Genomic DNA, 18,594 nt, shown 5'->3' with positions numbered 1-18,594 from the left:
CTTTTGCCAAAAAAATAGCAAGTTTGCATGGCAGCCTTGGTTATCTAATGATGCACAGAAGCTCTGATTGTCAGTTATATATGCCTTTACTTAATGAATATAGGAAAGAGAATTCATTATTATTCCATCAATGAAGTTTGACATCACAGCATGGATGTCCATTGATTTGGGGCATAACAAATACCAGATTTTAAAAAATTAATTGTGAAAAATTGGGAACTGATAAATCAGAAATTCATTTGAATTTAAAAGCATCTTTAAAATATTACAACCATGGTTGGAAAAAGCAAAGACATAAAACAGACATAATGAACTTCCTTTGAAGCATTATTGTGAAGATGAAATACGTTTTGGTCTTCTTGTTCAGGAAACGCTTGCTCAATTGGATTCTGATTTCCACAAAGGTTTCTCTTTGTCTAACTTGAAATCGGGTCTGCTAAGGAATAAGAGGAGTTCCGAGGCATTTTGTGTATCCCATATGCCATATCCATACCCCAGAATCTGGTACAGAACTAGGATTTGAAAAAATGGTTAATGATCTGGGGCAGTGAGGGAGGAGGTTACTTGGCAGAGGGCTTAGTCGACTAAGCAGCCTGGACCAGGTCCAATTCCAGAGCAGGAAACAGGCCAGGAAATCTAGGTCAAGAGGGCCTGGGGATCCTGAGGAGAGGGTGCCCTAAAGACCACCTCCCTTACTATCAAGCTGTGCCTCGTGTCTACTCTGTGCCAAGGTGTATTAGTCTGTTCTCACACTGCTAATGAAGACATACCCAAGACTGGGTAATTTATAATGGAAAGATATTTAATTGACTCACAGTTCTACTGGGCTGGGGAGGCCTCAGGAAACTTACAATCATGGTGGAAGGGGAAGCAAACACATCCTTCTACATGTGGTGGCAGCAAGGAGAAGAATGAGTGAAGCGGGGCATAGGGAAGCCCCTTATAAAACCATCAGGTCTCATGAGAATTCACTCACTATCAGGAGAATAGCACACAAGTAACTGCCCCCATGATTCCATTACCTCCCACCGGGTCCCTCCCACAACACGGTGGCGATTACGGGAACTACAATTCAAGATAAGATTTGGGTAGGGACACAGCTAAACTATATCACAAGGAAAGGGAGTTTCACTGTTCTTTTATTTCTCCTCCTCTCTCCCATAATATGGGAACATAACACATGACTTCTTCTGAAATGATTTGGGATTTATTATAATTTATCATTTTTTTTTATTCAGGCTAAACCAGCAAATAAAGACATGAAAGTTCTTTAGCAAAGAACTTTTGGAATACAGCACCTGCTTGGTACAATGAGATCTCTTCCCACTCCAATTTCAGCACTGACGCAGTTACTACATGGTTTCTGAACTCATGACCAGATGTGACCTCCCTGGATTTTATATGCTCTGCTGACAGCATGTGATGTGCCACCCTAGAGGCGGGGTTGGTGCTGTCTTCCCATGCAGGGTGGCCCTGTCCCATGTGCTGAGTTCACTGACATACATGGGGGTATGCTTTACACCCTGTGGCATTTTCCCACATGCCCAGATGACAAAATCAACCTTGCAAATGGCCCCTAACCTTGGATGCTTGGCATGTTTCACTGCAATTTACACAGTGCTGGGGGTAGGGGGCAGGGGATGGAAGCTGTTTTGTTTGTTTGTTTGTTTGTTTTTGTTTTTGTTTTATGTGTGTATTTTGAAGGAAAGAAAGGCAAATAAAGAAAATAAAGGAGATGGATAAAGTCTTCTGTCTTTCACTTCTTCCTGAATTCTGAATTTCCCCTCCTTGATTTTGTTTTGTCTCTTGCATGTACCTCATTTCTGCTTTGAAGAAACTCTATCCTTTATTAAAACAAACAAACTTACAATATTTAGATGTGGCAATTCAGACATCCACCATTGAAAATATAGAAGCAGAGGTGGTTAAAAATATTCCAGCCACCTCACTGTGCAAAAGGGGATGATCAACTGATTTTGAAAACTTCAGTAGAAAAGCAAATGAAACTTTCAAAATCTCTGTCATTTCAGTTTGTAAACTCCTCCAGTAAATAGTAGCCTTATCATTAGAAGTATATATTAGAAAAATAACATCCTGGCAGCTCTGCTGTGCTAGGAACCATGGTAAGGGGTTGGCGTGAATGTCCGCATGAGGGAAGGACAGAAGGCTGGGTGATTTAAATAGAGTAATTTCTCATCTGTCAGCTAATTCCTTCCACCAGCCAGTCCAAGCCATCTCTCTGGTCACCTACCATGTGCAAGGCATACAGGCAACACTGGCCATTTTTTATACATAAACACATTCTTTTCCTATTACTTCGCTTTCTCCCTCAGAAAGTGACAGGCAGTCCACTAGAATTACAGAAATGCCATGCTAGGAAGAACCATACAGAATAGCAAGTCCAACCCCTTCATTGAACAGGTGATTCTTGCAAAGTTGGAGTTTGAGGGAGGCATGGCAAAACATCAACTGAAGTCTTGTGACCTTTGCATGAGAATATATGCATGGGATGAAAACAGAAAGGCACAGGGGCGGAAATCATCTTTGTGGCCCTTCTGTCCCTACCATTTCCCAAAGAGCTGTGAAAACAGCTTGATTCTCATGTTCTCATTATGGAATGAATGAACTAATTCCATCACTCAATGCAGCTCATTTTTCTTGAGTGTCCTACTCTATGGAAGCCTCTAGACTTGCCGTGGTAAAAAATTCAAAGATCAAACTGATGTAGCCCTGGCCTTCCATGAGCTCTCTGCTTAAAGAGCAAACACCTAGATGCGACCCTTATTAGGGTTAGTGTGCAAGTGGTCAGCTGGTATTCTGCTCTTCTGCCTTCAGAGTCATCTGTGTGGTCAGAGATCTTCGTTTTCCATGTTTGTACACAGTCTTTCCCCAGGTGGGCTGAGGGCAGAATGAATATTTGTTCTATTTTTACAGAGGGCCAGTACACTTGAGCAATTAAACAGAAGCTCTTCCCACTGTCCATTTCCTTCAGCTAAACACTCTACACAACACGGTCACGTAAGAAGGACTGTCTCCAGGTTCGAGGGGGAGCTGTGACTGGTAGAAACCCCCATGCCATATAGACCCAAGGGAAAAAAAATTCCCTGCCTATGGAAGGCATTGCTCAATAAGGAGAAAGAGACCTAGGGCAAACAGGGACCCAGAGACATGAGGGTGTTACAAGTCAAGCTTCGGTTTTACGTACACGTAATTCTCTCCCGACCTGGGGAGATTTCTGTTGGTGATTTTTCTTCTTTGAGATTTTAGCACATACATTTAGTGATCACTGTGTCATGTCTACATACAAGACAAAACTCAGGACAAGCCAAAGTCATGCCACTGTATTTATAAAGCTTTGCACACAAAATCCAGTAATGTGTAGCTTGAAAGTAGATATGGGAAGGGACACAATTTGTTTGCTGGAGTTTAGCTAATGTGAAGACCCTCCCTCTTAATTCTTGTGCAAACCCAACCCTATCTAATAAAATGATGAAAAAGAGGATCTCATGGAAAAGAGCTCTTAAAATTCACTTACTTAGTTTCAAGAATAAACAGAAGAGAAGGGGTACACGAACTCTGCGTGGACATACAGTGCTTAATTTCAGGTACAGATAACATTTATCTTGGTACAAGGGTACAATTTTGGCTGCACACCAGCGTACCCCAAGTTACCACTAAGTCCAAATATACCACCATAAAAGGTAAAAGGATGGAAGTCCCCTTCGTTGCCTGTTCCCCTCAGGACCAGCAGCCAATATCTCCCTGACCTCCTAGAGAGACCCAGGAAGGGTTCAGGCTTAATCACTTGTACACAATACACCCCTCGCAACCTTTTAATATTTCTAGTAATTTTTCTCTTATGAGTTTTGAGCTAACATAATTCTCAAGACACTTCCCTTTTAAGCCTTACATCAGCAGAGGCGAAAGCAGTGTGTTTGGAGACAAAGCAGGTGAGAGCCAGACGCATGGTTTACCCCAAGCTTCTGACTCTTGGTGGCCTTAATGACAAAGCTTTTAACTTTGTACAATCCCTGCCTCTCAAACAAAGACATGATTAAAAGAAGGTGGTTGGGGAGGGGGGAGAAAATAACATAAAGATGAGGACGTGCAGGAAGCCAGCTCGGTCCCTGTCCGGCACACAATCCATTCCCAGCCAGGAAAATGATTGCTGCACAATGGCCAGCGTGGCCAGCCCAGGGCAGCTGTGAGATATAAATTGTCAGCAATGACCATAAGCACTCAGAGAAACAATTTAATTCCTCACTTCCGCCATCATGGGCTGATATATTCTTTCAAGGTCATTACCCAAGGCTAGAAGGGTCGCTTGATTAACGAGTGACAGGCCCAATGAGGGCCAGTGTGCTCTAGCAAGGCCTTATATTAATTAGACAGAAGCTCCAGAAAATAAATGTTACAGAGAAAGGAGGGGCCAGGTCTTGAGCATAAGCTGTGACCTCGCCACCCCCACCCTGTTCACCCCACAAAAGATAACACCCTGACCTTGATCCTTAATGTTATCCTTTAGCTTACTTTTAAAACCTATAAAATACAAAACATAAACCATGCTTCGTTTCATATTCAAAATGACCCAGGCCCTGGCCTCCAGTTTTGACACTGGCTTTGTCTCACCCTTTCTCACTTAGTTATTCTAATTTATTGGTTAATTCTGAGCGGGGATGAGGAGAACTGCTGGCTGTGAACTTCACATCTCAGAAGCAGCTTAAACCATGTTGATCCGAGCCAAGGGAAGCAGGAGAATGATGACACCTCCAGTGTTTTAAGCCCAGTGGCTAATAATCTAGCAATTGCTCTTTAATAAAATGTCATTATCTTGCTTAAGGAGTTAAGGAGATTTGGCAATAACAGTGGACTTGCAGGGCAAATGACCATTCGAAGCAAAAGGGGCTTAAATATACCCTCTGCTTCTTATCTAGTATTCAGGATCGCTTTGATTACATTTATTATACAATCCTCACTTTAAGGGACACAAAAGAATAAACTCCTAGGGAATTCAGTGGATTCGAAGCATTCCTTCCCAATATAAGAGACAACTAGCTTGAGGATGGGGTTTCACTTCCACCAACCATCAAGAAGGGCTTTTTCCTTTCTCTACTCACACATTCACCATTTTGACCACTGATCCCATTGGGAAAGCAATCTTACCATCTCAGGCAGCTCCAGCCTGGGTGCTCATTGTGGATGCAGAGCAAGACTAGACTAAACAGTTTTTTGGATTTCCCAGAAATTCATCAATGTCTATTAAAAAGAGTTCAGGTGGTGAAGGTAGGAGGCTTAGGTGACACTCAGGATGTGACGGGTTGTTGGCAGAACTTCCCAGCAAGAAGCCCCATTTACCTTGCATTCTGTCAAAAAGGAGAAAAGACGTTGCACTTTTGAGACAGGTTGTGACTATGAACTCCTATTTGGCACCACCTTCTGACTAAATACTGTACGTACAGACAGGCAAGAGGCAGGTCACAGACGGTCCCTCTGAAAGCCTTGGGGACCCACTGTGGTTGACAATGTCTGAGAACTTCTCCAGTGAGTCTGGTCTCCTGGTATTGGGCACTTATGTCACTCCCTCCCCTCGAGTGTGGGAGGGACCTAGGGGCTCACTTCAGTCAAATAGAATATAGCAAACGTTATGGGTTGTCACTTCTGAGGCTAGGCTACAAAAAGACTGTGGCTTCTGTCTTCCTTTCTCTCTTTCACTCTGTCAGGGCCCTCATTCTGGAGGAAGCAAGCAGACATGTGTGCAAGCAGACAACTGCCCCTATGGAAAGGCCCACGAGATCAGGAATGCATGGCTCCAGCTAACAGTCAGTGAGGACCCAAGATCTGCCACCAGTCACGTGTGTGAACTTGGAAATGAATGATCCCTACTCAAGCCTTGAAACGATGACCACCGCAGCCAACCTCTTGATAGCAGCCTAAAGAGAGACTTGAGTCAGAGGTACCCAGCGAACCTACATAAATCCAAACTCCTGACCCAGGGAAACTGACATAATAGATGCTTGTTGTTGTTGCTGCTAAATCTTGGAGGAATTTGTTATGTATCAATAGACAACAAATACACCCACTAATTCCACTGATTCTATGATGTACTGTGTGATGCAGAACAATGCAACTGCCCTACATTTTAGTATCCTTTTCTCTAAAATGGGAGCAGCCTCCTGGAGAGCTTTGACATGTGGGAAACATCCGCAAGGATTTGGTTCTGTTCGTGGGAAGGGAAATTCAATACATTATCACTGTATTATGGGTATTTAATGTACACTACCTTATCAGATTTATGAGTTTTGTGGAAGATGTAGCATCATTATCAGGCATGATTACTACACTATATTTTACATCTCTGAGTTATCTGTTCTTGATGGATATCAATAGCAGTACTAGCCAACAAATGTAAAAAGATAACTTACACACATATTCATCCATCCATTTCTCCAACCATCCATCCTTCTATCTATGCTTTCAACAACTATTTATTGAGGATGTGAAAACACCGTAAGAGGTAGAAAAATGTATTCAATATGGTCTATGTCTTCAAGGAGTTTACAATCCCAGCAGGGAAATTAATGCATGGACACTAATTACTGGAATCTAAAGTAGCATGGGATAAGCAATCATGAGAGTAGAAAAGTGCAAGAGGGAGTCAGATGGGGGAGAATTCAGCTGACTGGGGAAGGCTTGAAGAAAGCCTGGAAATAGACATGAATGCTAAGGAATGTGCTATGAACTCTGGTTCCTGAAGTAGTGATGATGTGTTGGCCATGGCCTCTTGTTCAGTCTTACTTTGACCAACACCAAACATTTGAAGCACAGCATCAGGATGGAGTTACGGTCTGCAGCCAGAGAACCAAGGTAACTGGCACCATGGGAATCACACACAGAACTGCAGCTTCATGACACCGGCTACATTATAATGATACATTACAGAACATCAACCTCCTGGATGCAGGACAGGCATCTGGCTGTCCAACCTTCTGAATTGAGAACAGCCTGTAATGAATCCCCAGTTCCATAACATGTTTAACAATTAATAAGCTAGGGGTTTCCTTGAGGACAACAAAGAATAAAATATGAGTTTGCCAAGAAAGAGGTCACACGGCATAAATACATTCCAGGAAAACAATACTCGTGATGAGGCTAGAGGTGGGCAGTTTTTCCTCTACTTTGAAAACGGAGTGAAATATATTGAGGGTCTAAATTATCTGGACATTGGTCAGTCCTGTATTTCATTCCGCCGGTTAGACCCCATGCATGTGTGTGATAATTTTGCCCATTGGACAGAGTAGCTGCTGAGGGAAAAGCTGCCCTGGTCAAAGGATTTGCTATTAATTTCAGATACACTCTTAAAAATGCCTCTATAAGAAAGGAGAAGAAATCAAAGGGTTTGGCGCCAAGGAACAGGATTAATAAAAAATATTCTGTCCATTCTAGAGAAGCCAATTCAGCAGGTTTCACTCATGTGATGTATTCAAACAGCCTCCCACAGACAGAAACTTAGCATGGCACCCACCCAGGCAGGGAGATTGCTGGCAGGTCTCCGGCAGCGGTGACACTCAGAGATAGCAAAGACCTGCTTGGCTCCTACCTCCTGGGAGCCTGCTGAGGTCAGCTAGTAGACTTGATGAAACTGCTCTCTGGCCAGTGCCCGGTGTCCAGGGGACAAATGGGAAAATACCTATCAGAATCTAAAGAATAATTCCAGAAAGAGTCATACCTCTGAGGAAGTCAATGGCACTGTAACTTTACGCCTTCACCTAGATAGTAATTTGGTGGAAAATGATGTTCACCTCCCTCTAAATTCCTGATTCGGAGTGCTAGAAATAATTGTGTCATTTGCAGGTATCCCAGTTGATGCACCTTTTCTCAGTGGCTTCATTAGGGGATCATAGGCTGTGTGATGATGCGTAGCATCTGGGCAGCAGAAATTTCTTAGAAAGTAATTCCCCACATATGCAAAATTCAGCCCTATGAGGAAGTATTTTGGGTGGGTACGTGTTGGGGTGGAACCACTCCATTGTATTTGATAGTTGAAATGTATGGCTTGTGTCCTTGGTCAACGTATTAACCTGTTTTCACGCTGCTGATAAAGACATACCTGAGACTGGGTAAATTACAGACAAAAAGAGGTTTAATGGTCTCACGGTTCCACGTGGCTGGAAAGACCTCACAAGCATGGCGGAAGGCAAAAGGCATGTGTTACATGGCAGCAGGCAAGAGAGAGAATAAGAACCAAGTGACTTTCCTCTTATAAAATCATCAGATCTCGTGAGACTTATTCACTACCACCAGAACAGTATCGGGGAAATCGCCCCCCTAATTATCTTCCACTGGGTCTGTCCCACAACACATGGGAATTATAGGAGCTATAGTTCAAGATGAGATTGGGGTGGGGACACAGCCAAACAGGAGTTAATTACCTCCTCTAAGCAGCTCAGGTGTGACCAGAACTTCCAGAGATGTGTTTCCATGTCTGGAAAACTACTTCTCCCATTCCAAAAGTTACAATAGTTACAAAAGTTACAATAGGCTTTTCAGGTTTCTAAATCAGAGCTCAGAGACTGTAATATACACACAAAGCTCCCAAAATGATGCCAGTGGGGTCTGTGGACCCCTTTTGGGACCCCTTTCAAGGAGCAAGATTCTACACTATGATTTTAACCCTATCAACATTCCTCAATTTTCTGCAGGCTTTCATTGATTAAGAAAAGCTCATTATCCCTTCTGAGGGGCTGTCTTTTATATATTTTGCTGTCCATGCACTTTTCACACTGCACCATGATTGTCTGTGTGCTTATCTATATTATCTTTATATTACAATCTTTATGAGGTCATGCCTGCATTTTATTTGTCTTCATAACCCCAGTGTCTGCCCAGAAAATGCTTAACAACCAGGTGTGGATTTGAATTGAATTCTGCCCCTTGGTTAAGGCTACACATTCAGTTGCCAGCTGGGACAGTTCTGCACAGGAGAAACACGCCAACATGCTGAAAACCTGAAAGTTGTTTTTATGCTCCTAACAGGAGAGATGAAACAGGGGTATACATTATTTTTGGTCAAACATGCCAAATAGCATTTTTCTTCCAAGCTGTCATTATTTGTTGGGAAATTTACCAGTTGCATGGCTTTTTAGAGATTCAAGATGTCTTGCCTTTCCTAATATAAATCTTTGTTGCCAGTCTAATTGGTTTTGGGCTCAGTCTTGGCACAGCCTTGGCCACCCTTCTTTGCCCTCAGTGCTGCTAAATATATCCCCAGTGCTCGGTATGTCCAGATGATTCTCTTCTAACCTTTCAGGTCAACGTCTTTTACTATTTATATGCTTTTGAAAACCTTTCAATAATAACTTCCCCTTCAAAAAACACTAATCCAGAACTTACTTCCTTGCCTTTCTTATGTGATGATTTTTATGCAGGACTTGTCTAGTTTTTAAAATTAAGAATATTTCTTGGCCAGGTGTGGTGGCTCACTCCTGTAATCCCAGCACTTTAGGAGGATAAGGTGGGCAGACTGCCTGAGCCCAGGAGTTCAAGACCAGCCTGGGCAATGTAGCAAAACCCCATATCTACAAAAAATTCAAAAGTTAGATGGGTATGGCAGCACACACCTATTGTCCTAGTTACTCAGGAGGCTGAGGCAGGAGGATAGCTTGAGCCCATGACTTAGAGGTTACAGTAAGCTATGATCATGCCACTGTACTCCAGCCTGGGTGACAGAATAAGACCCTATATCAAAAAAAAAAAATATTTCCTTTGATGAATGTGAACTGCAGATTTGTTATGTCCTACTGATAGAATATTGTTATTTTTAGGCTGTATACAGTGGTTCATACCTGTAATCCCAGCATTTTTGGAGGCTAAGGCAGGAGGATTGCTTGAGACCAGGAGTTTGAGACCAGCCTGGGCAACAGAGTGAGACCCTGACTTTGTAAAAAACTTAAAAATTGACTGGGTGTGTGGCATGCATCTTTAATCCCAGCTACTTGGAAGGCTGAAGTAGGAGAATGGCCTGAGCCCATGAGTTGGAGGTTACAGTGAGCTATGATTGTGCCACTGCATTCCAGCCTGGGTGACAGAGTGAGACCCTGTCTCTAAAAAATATTTTTTAAAAAGACAGAATATTGTTATTTTAGTAGTCGATATGGTTTGTCTGTGTCCCCACCCAAATCTCGTCTTGAATTGTAGCTCCCATAATTCCCATTTGTTGTGGGAGGGACCTGGGGGGGGGGAATAATTGAATCATGGGGTGGTTTCCCCCATACTGTTCTCATTGTAGTGAATACGACTTATGAAACCTGATGGTTTTATAAGGGGAGACCCCTTTTGTTTGGCTCTCATTCTCTGTCTTTGCCTGCAGCCATGTAAGACCTTCCTTTGCTCTTTCTCTTCCACCATGATTGTGAGGTCTCCCTAGCTATGTGGAACTGTGAGTCCACTAAACCTCTTTTTCTTTATAAATTACCCAGCCTCAGGTATGTCTTTATCAGCAGTGTGAAAATGGACTAATATAGTAGTCATCACCAGAAGCAGAAATCAGCCATTCATTAGTTAACTCTAAAAGCATATCTCATGGTGCCTAAGAGGACGGATGGGAACCAGGCTGCCTGAATCTGAATCCTGACTCCCCACTTTCTACGAGTGTAGCCTTAGGCAACTAACCTAATCTCTTTGTGCCTGTGTTTCCTTATTGTAATAGGAATAATAATTGTACTCACCTGACGTTGTTTAGCTCTGGGTCCCCACTCAAATCTCACCTTCAATTGTTATAATCTTCACATGTCAAGAGTGAGACCAGGTGGAGATAACGGAATCATGGGGCAGTTTCCCTCATGCTGTTCCCATGATAGTGAGTGAGTTCTCACCAGATCCGATGGTTTTATAAGGGGCTTCCCCCTTCGCTCAGCACTCATTCTCTCTCCTGCCACCCTGTAAAGGGGTGCCTTCCGCCATGATTGTAAGTTTCATGAGGTCACTCCAGCCATGTGGAACTGTGAGTCAATTAAACCTCTGTTCTTTATAAATTACCCAGTCTTGGGTATTTCTTCATAGCAGCGTGAAAATGGACTAATGCACCACCTCATGATCAAGGACCCCAAATACTCTGTTATGCTGCCTGGCCATCAATGTACGTATCTATCCGTGTACTGTCTCACACTCCAAGATGACTATGACATTTTCTCATTTCATCTCAAACCATCAGTGTTTCTTCCCCATTCTCACTTTTTGCTGAGGGCTTTGCTTCCTACTTCACCAAGAAAAGTGAAAGATTCAGAAGTGAACTTCCAAGGACTCCTGCCTATCACTTGTACCCATCAACCAGCATCTGCATTTTAATATTCTGCCTTCTAGTTACCATGCATAAACCACTCATGCTCTTATCTGAAGTGAAACACTTTACTTCATACTAGATCCTACTTGTGCCAACAGAAGGCTCTCTCTCCAGCTATCCTCCCTTCCTCTCTTGCATCATCAATAATTCTCTCTCCTACGGGGTCATTATCCTCATTCTCTTGGTAACCAGATCCAGTTTCATGGCTTTAAATACCATCTATGTCCCAGGGAGTCCCAGATTTGTATGTCTAGCTCAGACGTCCCTTCCAAATCCAAACTTGAATATCCAGTGGGCTAATCAGCATCTTCACTTGAATTTTTAATAGACATCTGAAAATCAATTAAGTCAAACTGTTTTTCTCCTCTAAATCTGCTCATCCCTCAGCCTTAGGCATCTCAGTTAATGGCAACTTCATCCCTCTATTTGCTCAAGGAAAAAGTACTGGGAGGTCATCTTGAACTCCCTCTCTTTTACAGCCTTCATCCAACCCATCAGGAAATTTTCTTGGTGCTTCCTCCTAAATGTACACAGAATTCAACCCCAACCACTTCTTGTCTCCCCATTGCTGCCACCCTGGTCAGTGCTAACAGCATTTCTCACCTAGATCATGGCTATAGCCCTTGATCTGCCCTTGCTTCTGTGCTGTCTATTCTCAACCCAAAAGCCAGAGAGATCCTTCAGATCACACCTGAAACCCAGGTGAGATCATGTTACTCCTCTGCTCAAGGTCCTCAGATGGCTCCTCCTTTCATTCAAGGTAAAAGCCCATGTTCTTACAAGGGCCTGCAAGGTGATCTAACACCTACCTCCCTTACCTCTATGACCTCCTACTTCTCTTCCCTTTGCCCATTCGGCTCCAGTCACGGTGATTTCCTCGATGTTTCTTCAACACACAAAGTATACTATCACTTTAGGGCCTTTGTACTTGCAGTTCTCTCTCTCTGGAATGCTCTTCTCCTTAAATATCCACAAAGGCAACTCTCTCATCTCCTTCAACTCGTTGCTCAAATATCTTCTCAATGAGTTCTACCCTGACTATCCCATTTAAAATTGCAACCTGCCACCAACTCCAGACCTTTCAGTTTCTCTTACCCTTCTGTCTTGCACAGCTTCATTCCATCGCATGCATCACCTTCTACTACACGCTATAATGTGTAACTTTATGGCATTTATTGTTTGTCTGCCCCAGAATGAATGTAACCACCAAGGGATCTCTATTTTGCTCACTGATAGATCTCACACGTTTAGAACAGTACCTGGCAGATGTTAGGTACTTGATAAATATTTGCTGAATTAAATTGAATTTGGTTTGAATGATAGGTGTTCTGAGGATGAAATAAACTTCATATACGTAAAGCTCTCAAAATAATGCACAATAAATGCTAGCTGCCACCACCACCACTGCCAGCATCATTGTAATTGTCACAGTTGCCAAATTGTGTGTCTGAGTCTTTCTTGTGGCATTTTGGAACTTAAAATGTAAAGACAAATGAATAATCACCAGGATATTTTCTTTGTACACAAGGAAAGCCTTTAGATTTTGGTGGGTATAATCTGTATCACAGGGACTCCCCAATCATCTCACTATCATGACCCATGCATGGAGTGGGATGCTCTCAGTGCCCTTTTCACAGGCAGAGGAACCAGGCCCCATAGCCACCTAGAGGGGATTTGATTAAGTCATGTGCTGGTAAATGTCTGACAACCAGCTCTCAAAGAAAAAAAAGAAAAAAGTTTTGATTTGTAGTGTTAGACGATTTCCCTGGTGTAAATTCTCCCACTGTGGTTGATTTCAACCTTCCAACACTATGTCCCCGAATGGAGAGAGTTGAAAAGATGTACAATAAGCAGTACCCCATAATAGCCTAATTTCACCAGAGATACAATGGGCATATATAACTTCAAGAGCACAAATAAGAGTAAAATGTCTGAAAATAATTAGGAAGTGGTCAGTTTTCAGTAATTGTTATTTAATTGTAAGTTTAATTTCATTTTTAATAAAGGTTGTGTTAACAATCTGCTTATCAAAATTCCTAGGAATTTAACAATCAACTCTCGGTAGCTGGTATGAGGAGAGTTCAGAGCACCACTGGTGACATCTGAGCAGCTATCTGACCCAAATGGGATCAATCAGAGTCTCCCCTACAGACAGGGAGTTAAACCTGCGAGAACCAGTTTTCCATATTGCTGGAGGATGAAGTTGGGAACTGTGGATAGATACCCTCCCTTTCCCGTGAGGATAGGGTAGCAGGAAAAGACAGTCTACTGAGAGAGAACAACAATCGGCAAAGAGAACCAGCAATAAGAGACCAAGAAAAAATTTTGCCTGTGGTGCCCATCATCTTTCAATTTCTGACTCCAGCTATTTCAGAGGGTTGGCCCTTGGGTTCTATGTGCCCCCTATCTTTTTTTTTTTCTTTTCTTAGACAGAGTCTCCCTCTGTCACCCACGCTGGAGTACAATGGTGCGATCTTGGCTCACTACAACCTCTGCCTCCTGGGCTCAAGCGATTCTCCTGTCTCAGCCTCCCGAGCAGCTGGGACTACAGGCGCCCACCACCAGGCCTGGCTAATTTTTTAAACTTTTAGTAGAGATGGGATTTCACCATATTAGTCAGGATGGTCTTGATCTCCTGACCTTGGGATCCGCCCACCTCAGCCTCCCAAAGTGCTGAGATTACAGGTGTGAGCGACTACTCCTGGCCGAGCCCCTCGTCTTTTAATACAAATTTTCTAACATTGTGTAAGCTGGAGATGGTTTTAGATACTTGTAAACAAGTGTTCTCAGCATATATTATGCTTAGTTGATTGGGGTTATACCAGCGCAGTCAGGCACACTGATAACTTTATGCTTGTCTACAGGTATAATATATTTAAATAGAAAGTGAATTACTACATAATAAGTGCATTTATGTAAGCCTAAAACATTTTCAAAATATAAAGTTTATATCAGAAAAATAAAATTTAAAAAATCATTCAAAATATGAAGTTCACACGAGGAAAAAATAATAAAACAGGTTCTTGGTAGTGAAAATTTTGGAAGCTACAGCCTCAGCTTACATTGGCGAGTGTTACCCAAAAAGTCATCATACACTAAATTTAGACATCACTTTCATGATTCTTGCTGTAATGGTGTGCCACCAAAGTCAACGCACTGCAGAAAAGAAATGCAATTTCTTCCATCTGCATAAAGTGTAACCTCATTTAATCGTAACCTAAGCCAAAGTATCTATAAAATCATGGATTTAATATGTTAATCATATTTTAATACACTTTCGATTAAATAAGCTACTTTTAAGCAGTGCTGCTGTGTGTGCCACCTAGAATGATACCCAGGACACACCCAGGAAAACATCACACCAGTTAGGCTTGATTCTCTAAAGCTGCTCCTGACACATGAGGTTTTCTCTGCCTCACTCCTGCATAGCCCACAAGAGTCTGGATCTGTCAGAGGACTACGTTTCCAGGCTCCGGGACAGGAGGAACTAATCTGCTGTTATTAAAATGAGAGCAATACATGGTAGGCATACATTTAACTAAGGGATCTGTGTTTTATTATTTGGGAAGATGTATTTGCATAGGTTAATTCAATGACATTCTTTATTAAAAAAAAGAAAGAAAGAAACTTACACAGTGAACAGCGGCCAATCCTACCTTTCAACTTCATGTTAATTTGCCTTAGGGTTTATCTGACCTGAGCATCCAAGAGATACCAGCAATAAGGTATCTATTTCATCACATGCTGGGCAAATAAGAGACCTGTCTCAGTTATGACCAATTGAATTTATTCTCTCAACGCAGAGTATCCAAGCCTTAAGTAGACATGATGCTTTGGGCTGATGCTTATCTTCAAAACTTCAGCAGCTCAGAGTTCAGCATCAGCAATACAACTTTCAGCCCTAAAAGAAAAACCTCAGGAATGTTTTCTTGTGTTCCGATTCCAGCTCTAAAGTCACTTCTTTTTTTTTTGAGACAGAGTTTCACTCTTGTTGCCCAGGCTGGAGTACAATGGCGCAATCTTGGCTCACTGCACCCTCTGCCTCCTGCGTTCAAGCGATTCTCCTGCCTCAGCCTCCTGAGTAGCTGGGACTACAGGTACGTGCTGCCACTCCTGGCTAATTTTTTGTATTTTTAGTAGAGACGGGGTTTCACCATGTTGGCCAGGATGGTCTTGATCTTCTGACCTCGTGATTCGCCCGCCTCGGCCTCCCAAAGTGCTGGGATTACAGATCACGTCTTAATGACTTAAACAAGTAGCCTGTAAGATCAGCAAATATAGAGGCTACAATTGTGCTTAATGGGAAGGCAAAGTCTGAGGATCCAAAGATGAGTCAGTAGCCCAAGTCCCTCTCCATACCTGAAGCAGTTCATTCTTCAGGAGTCCCGTGAAAAGATGTTGGTGCCACAAGTCAGGCTGCTTTTATACCTAACCAGGAAGATATGACATGTGGCGAAGAGACAAAAGCTGGCCATTTAGGGTCATGGCTTTTTCGAAATCCTATGGACTTGCAAGCCATGAAATAGTATCTTGGAATCTGACTTATCGATACAATCTTGAAAAGGCCATTGCTAAAAGTAACTCTTACCCTTGCCTTCATTCTTCACATACGGGGCTCACTGCTTTAAATGTTTTCTAGAGTCATGCTGACTGCTCATTTTTGCATTCTGATTTTTTTTTTCTGAGTAAACTGTACAAATAAACAGGTGGAGTGTCCAAGTGATCATATAAGAGCATTTCGAGCAATGAATGTGAGCAGCACATCATCACGCAGTGCATGTACATCATATCACGTCAACGACTGTTGTATCGTTGTGTGTGTTTTTTAACACTAGTCAGCCTAAAATAAAAAATGGAAAAGACTTCATGTCACCAGTTTTTCATCTTATGCCCTCTTCTGTTTTCTCTGCTACACAGAGTTTGGGGAAAAAAATTTCACCAAAGGCTATTGAAATAAAATATAATAAAAAGTTCATGAAAAATAAAAGAAAGTCATCCTCTACTTGAGTAATCAACCTCAATTTCAGCTCTGAAGGTATCATCATTAATTGCATGAAGTACATCATTAATTGCATTTTAGAAACAAAAGCTTCAATATTTATTTCTAAAATGACACCTCCCTAAAAAAGTCATGTAAGTTTTCTTTCCTCGCCAAGGAAATAATCTTATCTCCCATCGAAGTAAGGATGAGAGGAGACATTTGGACAAAAGATCTGGGAAAGTAACACACAAATGTCCCCATCTCCCAGGCAAGTGGCCTTGTTTCTTGCACAGCCCCTAATTCCTCATATCTGCCACACGCCCATTGGCTAATACCACGGAGACATGAGAGTTTAGAAATCCCACCTTCGCAAGCTTGACACCTCACATGGAAGCAGTCAGAAAAAGTAAACAGATCTGCCCTCCATAGTCATCGAACAAACTCACGATGACAACAAAGCACCATTTTCTGCCATCTTTTCAATAAACATGTCTTAGATAGGTCCGTGCAAACCATACAGAGTGTACAGTGGACTAACCTAAAAGCATTAGTCAAATCCAAAGTCTCTGAGATACCTTACTGGCAGAAACAACACCTGTAACACATGAGGCAGGAGGTACATGCGATGTATCCCCTAAGCAGGTATGATCCAGAGGGAAGACTGTGAGCAGGGGGAAACGACAGCACTGAATTTTAAATTTCCACTAAAAACAGAAACTAATACCCTATGTTACCAAACAACTTCTTTTTTTCTTTTTTCTTTTTTTTTTATCTTTGAAAACTAGGAGAATTGAACAAGGGTATCTGTGGGCTTCCAAGTATTTCTTCTGCGACTGTGTGGCCTGGTAGACACATGCATCGTACACCTATCCCTGCATTCAAGTCAGGGTGTAGATGAGTTTGGGAATGTCCAGAATTCGATTCCGCATTGTTATCAGGTGAAATTGATTTTGTGCGCCCACCCGCCAATCCTGCAAGCCTCCAGCCCCTTGAACATTTCTAAACTTCCTCATTGCTACGGCTGCTTCTCCTCTTTTTAAAAATTTTTTCCCCTTCTTCTTCTTCTTTTTTTTTTTTTTTTTTTTTTTATATTTTTTTTTTTTTTTTTTTTTTTTTATAAGGCCTCTGGCCTTACACCGCTGTTTATTACCTAAGGCAAACTCTCTCTCTCACTCCTTTTCCCTCTCTGTTTCTTTAAATCTCTAAACCACAAAGCAGCATGCGAGCAACACCGTGGGTCAAGATATCAAAAGAGGGAACTTTTATAGGTTTCCTCGATAACATGGACAATAAAAGAAGAAGGGCGCACAAGCAGCATTACTGACCTTATTTGATGCTGTTCAGTAAAGAGAGACGGCTCTTCCACCGCCTGCCCGTGTAGGTCCGGGCCGCTGGTGTGTGAAGAGGGAAGCTCGGTATCAACACTTGGTCTGGGTTTTCTTACACTCCTATGCCAAAGCCTTCCAAATGTTTTCAGCAAATAATACCCAAATAAATAGAAGGTTACTGAATACATTAAACTCACTGCAGCAAGAAATTGCTTTTCGACGCCCAGTATATACAGACAAACTGTTTTTCTCCCCACACTCACACATACGAATATCGGTAGGAATTTAGACTCTGCTAAGGACATCTGTGCTATGAAAGCAGAAGTCTGTCTTCCAGATATGATCGCTGTTAATCAGCAGTACTTAGACTGCCATAAGCTATATATTTAGGTGATTAGTGTTAGAAGGAGAATGTTGGAGCTCATTGTCATAATGTTTCATGGAGACAAATCATACTGAAAGAAATTTTTTTTTTTTTTTTTTTTTTTTTTTTTTTGAGACGGAGTCTCGCTCTGTCGCCCAGGCTGGAGTGCAGTGGCGCGATCTCAGCTCACTGCAAGCTCCAACTCCCAGGTTCACGCCATTCTCCTGCCTCAGCCTCCCGAGTAGCTGGGACTATAGGCACCTGCTACTGCATCTGGCTAATTTTTTTTTTTTTTTAATTAGACACAGGGTTTCACCATGTTAGTCAGGATGGTCTCGATCTCCTGACCTCGTGATCCACCTGCCTTGGCCTCCTCCCAAAGTGCTGGGATTACAGGTGTGAGCCACCACGCCCGGCCAAAAATGCATATTTCTTTGGCCTGAGGTGGCTGCTGGTTTGCATGTGATATGGGCCCAAGAGGAAAACATCTTTAGCAGCCCTTAGGAATAACTGCTTCTACAACCACATGGGCTAGGCGAAGTCCTAGATGAGTAGAAATGAAACAGAACGCTCCTGCTTTCAC

The sequence above is a fragment of the Mandrillus leucophaeus genome, unplaced genomic scaffold (genome assembly GCF_000951045.1).
Source record: "Mandrillus leucophaeus isolate KB7577 unplaced genomic scaffold, Mleu.le_1.0 Scaffold17, whole genome shotgun sequence".
Classification (NCBI taxonomy): domain Eukaryota; kingdom Metazoa; phylum Chordata; class Mammalia; order Primates; family Cercopithecidae; genus Mandrillus; species Mandrillus leucophaeus.
The sequence above is the reverse complement of the archived record's forward strand: the minus strand, read 5'-3'. Positions refer to the sequence as shown.